This window comes from Ctenocephalides felis, unplaced genomic scaffold, assembly GCF_003426905.1.
Source record: "Ctenocephalides felis isolate EL2017-DRISC unplaced genomic scaffold, ASM342690v1 CF-g0.4_SCAFFOLD_00845, whole genome shotgun sequence".
Taxonomy (NCBI): Eukaryota; Metazoa; Arthropoda; class Insecta; order Siphonaptera; family Pulicidae; genus Ctenocephalides; species Ctenocephalides felis.
Genome location: NW_020536999.1, coordinates 45195099 through 45207989, shown reverse-complemented (window position 1 = coordinate 45207989; position 12891 = coordinate 45195099). Strand labels below are relative to the sequence as shown.

General features: G+C 28.1%; 1 protein-coding gene across 2 annotated transcripts in view; it reads left to right on the top strand.

Annotated features, from left to right (window-relative positions):
• Positions 1-12891, top strand: part of LOC113372956 — a 309875-nt gene that overhangs the window by 242714 nt on the left and 54270 nt on the right. The gene's annotated exons all lie outside the window — the stretch shown is intronic.

The following is a 12891-nucleotide window of genomic DNA, read 5'->3' as shown; positions in this document are numbered from 1 at the left end:
ATCATTCAAATCGGGTACTGCTTACTCTCAAAAATTGAATTACCGTTTTTGGCACTTTCGCCCTGTATCTTTGAAACGGCTGGAAAAACTAATCAACACGTCTTCTCATCACTAGGAATAGAATGCTTTTTGAATCATTCCAATCGGTTAATTCGTGCGCCTGAAATCGTGAACTAAAAATTGTATCCTAACATACACACACACATTCATTTTTTCTAAGATATGCCAAAATGATCAGAAATCTTCAAAACGTAAACATATGCAAAAATTTTTATTTTCGATTTTTTTTCCGATTTCTATAACTTGCCCTATGGAAAATTAATTATTGTATTTTTTGTTTTAACCTCTGTTGTTTAGTTTATGATACATGAATATGATGTTTAAGTACACGTCAAATAATTTTTTATAAGAACTATTGTTATTTTCGAGATATATGAAAAGATTTTTTCAATATCAACTGTATAAGAGACATTACATTGGCAAAAGTGTGAACTATAAGAAAATGAAAACATAAACTTCTCCTTCGGGAAGTTAATAATAAATAAATAAGTAAAAATTTTACAAGGGATGAATTAAATTGATAGTTGTTCTATGTATGCATAGTTATAGCTATGTTGATGAAAATTTTTGGCAAAGTACCAGACCAAGGTTATATACACTACAGAGTCATTTTTGTAAAAAATGTGCTCATGAAATTTGTATTAATAGATGTTATTTCTTTTCAAAATTAAAAATACAATATCACATCTGTTTGCTGCCCATTTTTACCCTGCCTATAGAGTAACAAAGACACAATTTACAAATTTTAGAAAAAATAGAAAAAAAACATATTTTTATAATTTTGAATTTAATTTTACTGAACATAGTTTGATAGTTGTTTGTTTGATATGTGTTGTGATTTTGTTAATTTAGTTTAGACAGTATGAATACTGATAGTCAAATTGGTTCTTTGTACCCGGCTCTACCCTATTTCTCAAATTTATTTATTTTTTCTGTACTTCTTTAATTCACGAACATTAGAACTTCCATATGATATTCATTTTGATATAGTTTTTTTTTAATTTTTATATTTATCTTTTAATTTTTTAATATTTGTAATTGTTCGACTTACAAATGAAAAATAATCACAAAATAGTGAATATAAAATTCAATAAATGCGGGAAGTCTTTTTTATATCATCGGGTATTAGGTATTTAATATGAATAGGTTCTCGTCAATAACATTTCCATCATTAATAATATTTGATTTTAAATGATTGCTTCAATTTTAGGCGTTTCCTTATTATATTCATACAAAATTATTTGTATTCTTTATGAGTGCTGTCACAAAAATAAAACAAATATTTTATTAGGCTACATAAAACATGCAATTGCAATCTCAAAAATATAATAAAACAAAATTTCATTCCATATGGTATTAATATTTTTTATTTTTTTCTAGTTCTTCTGAATAAATTCGACAAACAAACAAAGCATAAATGCCATCGAATACCGTATAATACTTCATGTATGAAAAAAGTCCTGTGTTGAACATGCATAATATGTATGCTTCATACAGTTTTTTTATCAATAAAAAATGTGTCGAATCAATATTGGTACAGAAAGTGTTATAACAGCCGCATACTGGCGCACGCATGAGTTCCTGTCGGCTGATGTCATAATTAAGATGCTTAATTATCAATTTTCGAGACAGAATTAATTAGACAGGCGAACCGTGTATATTTTGTAATACTCTAAGTATAAGACTTGTCAATAAAATAGCAGATGACGATCCATACGACTTGCGACGCCTGCGAGTTTCGTGATTGACATCATCAAATATTTGTTGAGATAATTAATAGAATTTTTTTGAGATATCACATTTTTGGATATAAGAATTCATTTGACAAATTAGGCGGAAATATAATTTGATTGGTCATAATGTGTATAGCTAAATTCGTTCTTACAATGAATTATAAATATGCTATAATATGAACTATTATATTTTTTTGTTCAAAACAAAATGCCTAGTCGCCTAAATCTCTCAAACAACAATTGGCTCAAAATACGCGCACATATTGTTCCATCCATGATTTCGGGCCCATGATTTGGATTTTAATTTGAATACTAGATTGAATTCTAAAGCTCACTCATATACTATAAATAATTTTAAGTTTGCAATTCAGTTTATACAATTCTTAGAAATATAAGATAAGTTTTGTTTATTTAGTTTTTTTGTAAGCATGTATAAACGTCGTCGTTCAATTTATAAGGTCTTATACTTTATCTATAAAATAATTGAAGTCTACAAATAATTAAAGTTACGGTATTTATAATAATCTATTTGAAAACACTTAAAATTTCTTGAATATTACATTAACGTTCGGGAACTTCCAGCAATGTACCTCAAAGCTCGATGCCATGCACCACTAGTTTGCATGTTCTTTACTCAAAAGATTTACATAACATATGTTTCAGTTGAAAATTTTATTTTTAGTTGAATATATTGTTCATCAGTTTGAGCATTGTACAACAAATGCTAACTGAAAAATGAAATGAAAAAAAAAATCAAGTTAATTTTGTTGTTCCTCATTTTTCCTCTCATAAAGATTCAAATAACGAGAAGCGTGAGTTAGATGTTTATGTTTCGCAATTTTCTTTGAAATTTTAGGGTTTACTTTAACTTTTTTATATTCTTTTCATTTTTTATTAGTATGCTAAAATATTCATAACCCTTATTATTTCTCTTATTGCCAATATTTTGATGCATAAATATATAATATAATTCAAGAAATGACTACAGTTCAAAATATAATTATTCAACTGCGTTTTGCATAACACTTAACCCACATAAGATGCTATGAGCAATAGTAATTAAATTCGTAATAAACTGTACCGTTCCTGTGTATTCCGGTACCGTCCGTGGGCTGGATCCATTAATCTTATTTACACATATCCCTTACGTTACATCGGAGTTATCATTCTTGGTTTTGTGTGTGTTCATAAGAGATATTTATAAGCTCACAAAACTGACGTATACAATGCATTAACAACAAACGTTTCCCTCTCAACTCTCAGAGATCTTTCTTTCCTCATTCATATTCGTCAATTCAGAAAACCAGTACTAAATGGGCGACTAAATGGGTTTAGGAATTTGCAAATGAGACCCCTCTTTAATTAAATTTCAGTATTTTATTAATCTTGCCCTAATATGATCAGTACGCGTAACACAACCATAAGTTTTAGATTATGAGCTTAGATTTGAAAATCAATGAGTTTTTATAATTAATAACCTTATTTATGCATTTTTACATATTTTTCATAATTTTGAATATGGCAAGTGAGCTAATGGTGCGATGTTTTCAGAAGTTAAACAGAATCGCAAAATGCAAGCTAAAAAAGTTTACATCCAACTTTCAAATTCAAAATGCCAAATGTCCTATTTGATCTGAATTGGTTTATTTAATATATCTAATAATATACACCTACGCAATAATGGGAATTCGGTTGCTTTATTCATCTAGTAAATATTTTGCAGTGGAACAGTTAGTACTCAATCATTTATAACTTTGTTAAATTTATGCATTTCCATACATTTTTCATAATTTTAAATGTGACAAGTGAGCTTTTGTGCGATGTATTGAGTTAAAAAGAATCGCAAAATACAAGCTAAACTAGCTGTAAGTGGAATTCTGTGTTAAGGCAATTAAGGCATCGTGCCTTAAGGCAAATTGCTGGAACTTCCCGTACCAAAAATTATTTGTTTAAAAACGATTAACATTTTTGAAAAAAATTTACTTCGAAAAAATTAGATTTTTGAGAAACTATAAATTTGACAAAAAATTACTTTTTTTTAAACAAACTATTTTTTCGAAAACAAAATTTTTTTGAAAAGAAAAATGTTTTTTTCATTTTGACATATTTTGGAAATTCTGAACTTTTTTTCAAAGCAATCGTACTTCTTGAACTACATAGAGACGAAATGTCAAAGCGCGCAAGTGCCGCGCCGCCGTCTAACGCATAAGCATTGGTACGGAACCCATAGAACTGTAAAAAAAAATTATACTTATTGTTAAAATCTCTATAAAATATCTGATAATTTGATATGCATATGTCTAATGATCATTTTTAACCGCCAAATGGCATTTTTTTTTACTTTTTTCATTAGATCTCCGAAACCGCTAAACCTGCCTTCATGAAAATTTGATCAATTCTTCATCTTGTCAATACAAGTAAAATTTTTTTTATATTATTAAAATTGAACGCTCCGTTGTCTTAAAAACAGAGTTACCATTTTTGGCACTTTTTCACCCGTATCTTCGGAACGGCCAAAAACTAATCAGCACGTCTCCTTATCAATATGAATCGATTGTTTTTTGAATTATTCGAATCGGTTTTTTGATGTTCCCGAAATCGTCAACAAAAATTTGTATCCGCACACACACACGCACACACATACATCCATTTTTTCTAAGGTATGCCAAAATATTCAAAAACCTTCAAAACGTCGAGAAATGCAAAAAAAAAATATTTTCGATTTTAAAAAAGAAATTTATTTAAAAAAGAAAAGGCGAGAAGAAAGATAAGGTTAAAAGAAACAAAATGTGAAAAAAAGAAAAGGCGAAAAGAAAGAATAGATGAAAACAAAAAAAATGTGAGTAAAAGAGATGCGAAAATGCTAGAAAAGTAAAAGAAAAAAAGGCAAGTTAAAAAAGGTTAAAAAAAAGGTTATTAAGAAATTTTTGCATTAAGCACTAATATATAATATGCTTTTCAATTATAGTTTTTGCATTTTTATTTCAATTGATATTTATTTTCAGCTATTGCAAAAACATTAGCTCCACTGAAAAAAATCTTTTATACAAAATTTGGTGTACGATTTTCAACCTATATTTTAGGAACAAACAACTATCAATGTGACTAACTAAATAACAAATTATTTATATATTAATTGAACAATTTCAAAGTGAATTTATATCTTGAAGTGAAATGTACTTAATTTATAATATATATATATATATATATATATATATATATATATAAATATATATATTATAAACTTTATACATACAAAGCAGGTAGTGGTAAAGAAAAATTCCACCAATTTTTCAAAACTATCGTTGTCCAGAAGTATTGTATTATTTTAGAACTGAAATAAATTTAAATTTCCAATCTATTTCACCGACATTTCTCTTCCATTAACCGAATTTGTGCGTTGTCAACGTCGAGGGTTGCCGGATACACTTCTTTTCTAATTACGAAATGATCTCAGGAGCGACGTTTGTCACTCATCCGTTCAGTTATCATCATTTTTCATCGGCTTGACGACTGACGCAGCACCCACGCGTCGTTCGAGGAAATTCTTTTCATTCAGAAGTAATCTGTGCACCAAGATAACATCGCTCTTATTTGTGGAAAATTTAGAAATGTATTTCAGAAGCACTAGGCTCTCGAACACTTATAACATTGTCACAAAAATGATAGATTATTTGTTTTAAATCTCAAATAGTGTTCAAATATAAATTTACTTGTGCCTTTATTTCTCTACCTTTCTTGATTTTTACCCTTTTTTAAATTAGTTGATAAGTAAATTTACATATTCCTATTTGAATGGAATTTCTGTTATATTTCATCTGCTTTTATTATTTTTGTTCCTATACCGATTATAAAAGTAATAACGAATTTATATTATCTTTGTATAAAATTTAGTTATTTAATTATTTTAATACAATTTTACTTTATATTATAACAATATACTTTATTTAAATTATATTAAAATTTGAAGCATCATTCTATATACATCCGTATCTCTTTGTGTTTTTTTTGTTATAGAACAAATACCTATGTATTGTTATATAGCAAGTGAAATTCTCTAGAAAATATTGGGTTATATACATATATATAAAAATAAGTCGGGTTTTCCTTCCTGACGATATAACTCCAGAACGCACGAACCGATTTCGACAATTTTGCATTCGTTGAAAAGGTCTCGGACTCCGCAAGGTTTATAGCTAAGAAAATTAGTGCATGGCATCGTGCCTTAATGCAAATTGCAGGAACTTCACACGTAAAAATTAAGTGTGAGTAATGACATTAGTGAGAATTATCAGAATTATGCTTGATTAAGTCAACGAGCAATTCTTGCCGCAAAGAATAATGATGCACACGCACTGAATTTCACCATTCAATCAAAAATTGCTGGCGATTTGGTGACATACCAATAATTCCGACTGGTCTTCCGTTTGACTTCAAACGATTGCAATTTCCAGTTCGCATTGCGTTCGCAATGACAACTAACAAGTCGCAAGGCCAATCGCTTAGTGTTTTCGGGATAAATTTCAAATAAATTATTAAGAAAATCATTGTTTTTCACATGTTATACGTTGCCTGTTCACGAGTTGGAAAACCATCCGCTTTGTTTGTGTTAACGTTAGACCAAAAAACAAAAAATGTGGTTTACCAAAGTTTTCTTTCATTTACTTAGAGAAGTTCAACTAAAGAAACTTCATTTTTGTAATCAAAATAAATTCATTACTGTTGTGCAATAAAATCAAATTATTCCGTTTCAAATATAAAACAAAAAATTTCTTCATCTTTCTCACGAAACCATCTGGTGGCGAAACGGAGTTCGTCGGGTTTGCTAGTTTTCTACTAATTATTTGTATTGTAAAACTATCAAGTAGTGTATAATTTTTTTACTGAAACTTGCTACATTTAATTTTTTTTAAGGAGGGTCTTTCAAAAACGACAAATTTTCAAAATTTTAAATTCAAAGTTTAACAAATAGTCTTAACTATAGAAAACTTAAGGAAAATGTGACATTATTTTTGACTAGAACTGTTATTTAGGGTTACTATTCCAAAGTTTGAATGAGCGGAAATTATTGAAATTACCTAGAATAAACGAAAATAGTTGCAGTTTGACCAAAGCTCTAGATTGTAGTTCAAAATTCATAAATTTCAAGATTTTAAGATTTATTTTTCTAATTTTTGACTAATTCTCTAATGATTGTTACAATCAATACTTATATCACTATTGAGCTTGACATTGAGTTTTGGGACAAAATACAGACAGTCTGTGGTTTCTCTTTTTTTAATTGTAGGTATATTTTTATAGCAACAATATTATGTATAATTAATGCCTTTAGTTATCATCTACATGACAATTGCACAATTGGCATCAAATCTTTTTTTTCATAACTTTTTGCGATAAATATAACTATTTTTTAATGTCTATAATGGTTTAATCTAATAAATATTAAAATAACAACGATAAATAAAAAGAAAACTAATAACCCCATCAATGTAGTAAATACGACTTCCATTACCAATTGAATTTTTCTAATTATGTAATAATAAAATACGTCTTTCGATTAAGTGCAATTATTTATTATATATCAATTATCATTTAGAGAAGCATTATCATTCATCGGCCTATAAAGTTAATCGTTGACATTGTTTGCGCGATTAAAACTGTCAATTCCTCAGTTATGAACAGAGAGCTACCTTACACCCTAATATATACAAACGCATCACCATGACCGATATAATAACACGAAATTACATACATTAAATAATAATGGTTACTACTGCAATTGTTTCTCCTGTATAATTATATGGCAGCAAAGAACCATGCATGCAGAGATATACACCCTGTCATTATAGACAAGTGATTGAATAATAGAAAAAGGAACATGTAACATATATAAATCAATTATATATATATTCATATATATATATATGTATATATATATATATATATATATATATATATATAAATTATTATATCAATGGTATAACCGATAATTTGAAACGTACCCATATTAACGTTATGACACGTTGCTCTAAAGATAAATCTCAACAATCATTTTTCATCCCTATCCAGCAGCTTAAAATCTATATCTTACTATTTTAAATTTTTGAAGAACTATTTAGAAACTTTTATTTAGAAATAATAACTTTTTTATATAGGGTAGAGCGGGACTTAAATTTTCGCGGGTTAAAAAGTCCATATAAAACTATACCCTGACCAAGATGTAAATTATAAAAATAAATAGTAAATAAAGATGTAAAATTAGTTTTACAAGAGCTAAATTGAATTAATAGCTATCCCAACTCTACTCATGAATATTTTTGACGAAATACTGGATCAAGGTTATATAAAGCGTTATCTCTGTAAAAATGTACCCAAGAATTTTTTATTTTGTATTAGTTGAATAATGTAGCTATTATTTTGTAAATTTAAAATATGACATTGGATCTGTTTGCTTTATAGCTGTCCCTTCTTGCCCCGCTTGATATTGAAAAATATATTTTTACAATTAGGAGTTAACCATAAATTTTACTGAGGACACAGTTTGATAGTTAATTGTGAAATTGCTGTTACTAACTTAATCTACTTTTCTATTCAGTATTTCTCATTATTTACACCCTTGCCAATGTAAAGGCTTAGTTCGTTCCTTTTAGCCCATCTACATGTAAGCTTTTATAGAGTTTTTATAAAAAACTGTTGAATCTAACTTAAAAATAACAATACATCCTATAAAACAATTAAATAAAGCATATCTCAAAATTATATTTAGGTATCATATACTATGGACTAAATCCAAACTAAGCTCATATAATAAGCTACTTTTATATAAATCTTAATTCAAACTAATTTGGTGCTATGGTATACAATTGTGGGGGTAGAAAATTCAAAACAAATATTTGAAAATTGCCTTAGGAGCTCCAAAATATGTTCCCAACTGGTTGATTCATGTCGACACGAATACACCTACCATAAATGAAGTAATAACAAAAACAGCACATAAATATAGAAACAAGCTAATCAGTCACCCAAATTCATTAGCAAACTCCTTGATAACAGAGAACTATCCAAGAAGATTGAAAAGAAAAGCGCCACTGGATTTAAGCCATCAACTCTCCTGATAAAAAATGGAAATAACTTAATCATTATTTATAAAAAATTATTTAATAAGTAAATAGTTAAAGTTATATAATTATCAATAAAATATTGTGAATTTTATATCGAATGGAAAAACAACTACTGAGTTGTTTTTTCCAACAAGCCCTTATAGTATACAATGTCCCTTTTCGGCCGACTAGTTTATTGAATGTCCTTTACTGGATAGTTGAAAATAAAAGAGATAATGATAAAAAAAAACAACGAAAGAAAATATTCCACTGTCGAAAAATTCCAATTTATATTTAGATATATCTTATACAAACATAAGTACGCCGATAAATCGAATGAAATTTAAAAACGTTTCTATAAATCATTCTTCCGCTTATGTGTATCTCAACTCCTCCAGTTGCGAGCGCTCTCGGATGCTATTCAGATGACACCTTTTTGCCCTCCGGCCGCAATAAACGTCTGGCAAAGTATTTCCGAACTGTCAAGGAAATAGTCAGAGAAACTAAAATAAGATATAGAATCATCGACTGCTTTGCTTTGCCTCAGTATTTTTACACTTGTGCAGCCAAACGGTCTCGAAGCGTCCCGTCTTATAGGACATTGTCCTTCCGTCTTCGGAATGATGTCACATTCAATTTCTCTTATGTTAGGAACGTTTTTCTTTCGACTTCTCGACTTGTTGAAGTTACTCAAATGGTTTACGCCTGGTAAATAATAATAAGATCGATCCTTCCATGTGGAATTTTCTTTAAGGGAGTAGAGTAGTATCTTGGGATAATAATAATGTTCTCTAAATTTTATAGTAATATTTTTGTACAATCCGGTAGTAATTATTTTTGGAAATTTAATTACATTAAAACTATAATGCTATCTTTACTAATTAAGTAAATATAGACGTTTATTAATGGACGTCACATATGTGTTATCAATAAAAAATGAAAAAAAAAATTACTTTTTATAGGTTAGGTTGTATGTGTGAAACGCCTAATCGCACAGTAAATATATAGCTTTTACACAGTTAATTTCTACGAACTCATACGAAGATAGACCCGTAACATAGCTTCACAATAACCTTTAGGCCTCATAATTTTTATCTTATTGTTAGTATAAAAATAATTTATTTATAATAAAATGTTATCTTATTCTTGATCATTATTCAGAATTCATTTTTTAGCTCGATATAATTTCTCAGTCTTTACTTTGACTATACGTAGTAATAGAATAGCTAATACCAAAAGCTGCAGTTTTAAAATGTTTGATATCACCTTTCACTTCCGAAATCATAATTCTAATATTTATTAGATAAATTCTGCCATAATTTAGATATTTAGAACAAATTTTTGGCACGATATGTTTCTTAAATTTTAACTTTTTAATGGCTTGCTATACCAAAAACTGTCTTGTGTTTTAAATTTAAATATTTGTATTTATGTTACGCAGTTATGGAATTTATTATTTAAAAACTATCCTTCAAAGAACTCTGGTTGTTGGGTTATATTTAACCCTTGTAGCTGTGGACTGTATTAAACACTGATTTGTTTTGTATGGTTTATGTATTTGTTGCAGTTCTTATTATAATCACTGATTTGTCACTAAGTTATAATGAAAGAAGATATATTTATTGGTTATTTACATGCTGTTTTGCGCACTTTACTTTTTGAAGTGTACAATTAGTTCCATCAAAACACTCCGCTATTCCCTCTTCCTGTAATCATTCCGTGTAAAAGCTCAATGCCATGAAGATTGTCTCCTTCATTGCCAATATAATAAAACGAAAATACGTCCGAATAATGTTTGAGTTTAATAGATAGTTTGAATCATACATTGCACATAATATTTAACTATAAATTGGATTTCTAATGAATGATAACATTAAGTATATTTATTTCATTCATACAAGATACTTTTTATACACATGATTCATAAACGAAATTCTAATTTAGAAATTTATTGGTTTTTTATCGACAAATTTTACTTTTTTATTTGAAAACGTTTTTATTTTGTTTATAGTTTATTTAAAACAAATTATGTATATAATTGATAAGATCATAATGAAGTGAACTCAAAATTTGGATTACACATTTACAGAATAAATATTTTTATATGGTATCATTCTATTTGAACGGTACCATATTGTGTCTATCCATCCATCTGTTTAACTTGTCCGTCTTAAAGTTTTTTTCCTAAAATGAATATGATGGATTTATATAAAACTGTATCTCAAAACTGCAATATGGTATAGTTTTCTGCTATAATGTCACTTTTGGTTAAATAAATTAATAATAAGAATTTTTAAATAAATTGAACGAAGAATGGGTGTTGTTGAGGCACGTAACTTATAATCGGATTGATGACGGAGTTGTTCAGATATTGGAAATTAGAAATAATACTGTTTTCTAACTTTTATGGTTATTATAGTAACTTGTATTTTTTATGAAATAAATTTGAATTTTACATATAGAATTTAATTAATATATATTTGCAAAGAACTCATACAATAAAAATCATTTAGATAAGTATGCCTGGCAAATAATCCAAAGTTAAGATAGCTATTTTTGCCAATCATTTTTCTATGCATATTTAAATATATTTATTCGCTATATTAATATTACATAATTGTTTATATGATTGATGCTTTATTTATTCATATCGCGATATATTATTTTTTATATTTCTATTTTCCATGTAGATACCGAAGAGCGTAATTTAATAGTAATTTTATGATACTAAACATCACAGATTGTAGACACTAGATACGATCAAGTCGTGATAGGAATTATGAAGTATTCATTATTAATGAAGAGGTTATTATATGTACTTCAGTGACATTATATGTACTTTATTTGCACAATAATTTGTACGTTATTAATTTATAATCATTAAATTATAATTAATCATACATTTTATATCACATCGACATCACCGAGTTTTATCATGTGTAGGGCACATACGATGTTTTAGAAAAAGCTGAACTTTAGATGAAATTGAATATTCTGCACGAAGTGTTATAGATATATGTATTCTAATAGTAGTGTAGGAGTTATTTATGCCATATTTGATCGAAAGGAAAAGGTCATTTTAAGTCACATTGTGGACATCTAAAAGAAAGCTTCAACATGTCTGTATTTAAGATTTAATCTTCTCGTTTGTCTGTCAGATATCATTGTAAGTATCCGAAAACAGTCCCTTTTCAAGCTCACTTTTCTTCAAAATCTTAAAAGATGAAATGAAAATGAGATTGGAACTGTCTAGAGAGAAGCTTGATCCTAATTACCGATGACAACTAGTGTCGTTTAATTGTTAAACTGGTAAATCGATTTTCGAATGTTTTGGAGAATTAAAAAAAAACTCAATTTTGTTGTGTTTTGTTTGTTGGAACAATGTTTAGTAGATAGAAGTTAATGTAGTTATTATTATTTTATGAATTTTGTCTTTCATTATACAAAGTATTGTTAAATTTGTGGAAACCATGTGTATAAAATGTTCATGCAATTTTTAACTTCTCGTAGGGTGAGTTATAGTAATCGCAAAAAAATCGAAAATGAAAATTTTTATATATCTTTACGTTTCAATGGTTTCTGAATATTTGAGCATACATTAGAAAAAATGGATGTATGTGTGTGCGTATGTGTGTGTGTGCGGATACAAATTTTTGTCGACGATTTCGGGAACACCGATCAACCGATTTGAATAATTCAAAAAACATTCGATTTGTATTCATAAGGAGACGTGCTGATTAGTTTTTGGCGAAAGCAGGTCTAGCCTTTCCGAAGATACGGGACAAAAAGCTGTGCTGAAAACGGTTTAATAATTCAAAAAAACATTTTAGTGGTATTGACAAGATAAAAAACTGATTAAATTGGGAAGGCAGGTCCAGCGGTTATGGACTCTCAATAAAAATAACTTAAAAAAATGTAATTTGACGGTAAAAAATGTTTATTGGACATATGTACATCAAATTATCAGATATTTTATAGAGATTTTAATAATGTGTAAC